This window comes from Onychomys torridus, chromosome 1 (assembly GCF_903995425.1).
Source record: "Onychomys torridus chromosome 1, mOncTor1.1, whole genome shotgun sequence".
NCBI lineage: Eukaryota > Metazoa > Chordata > Mammalia > Rodentia > Cricetidae > Onychomys > Onychomys torridus.
The window spans coordinates 81,721,815-81,722,017 of NC_050443.1; positions in this window are offsets into that span (position 1 = coordinate 81,721,815).

Genomic DNA, 203 nt, shown 5'->3' on the forward strand with positions numbered 1-203 from the left:
CCCGCCAGGTCCGCCTTCACCCAATTTGGTGGACCCGCAGGCTCCGGGGCTTTGCCCACACTCAACATGGCGCCCGAGGGACGGGCTTGCTGACTTTCTGCTACTCGTTTTCTGCCCATTCAACTCCGGGCACTGGTAGCGTCAATAACGTCATTCGCATTGCGTCGCGCTGCTTTGTGCGTCACGGGTGGCGGGAGCGGGAA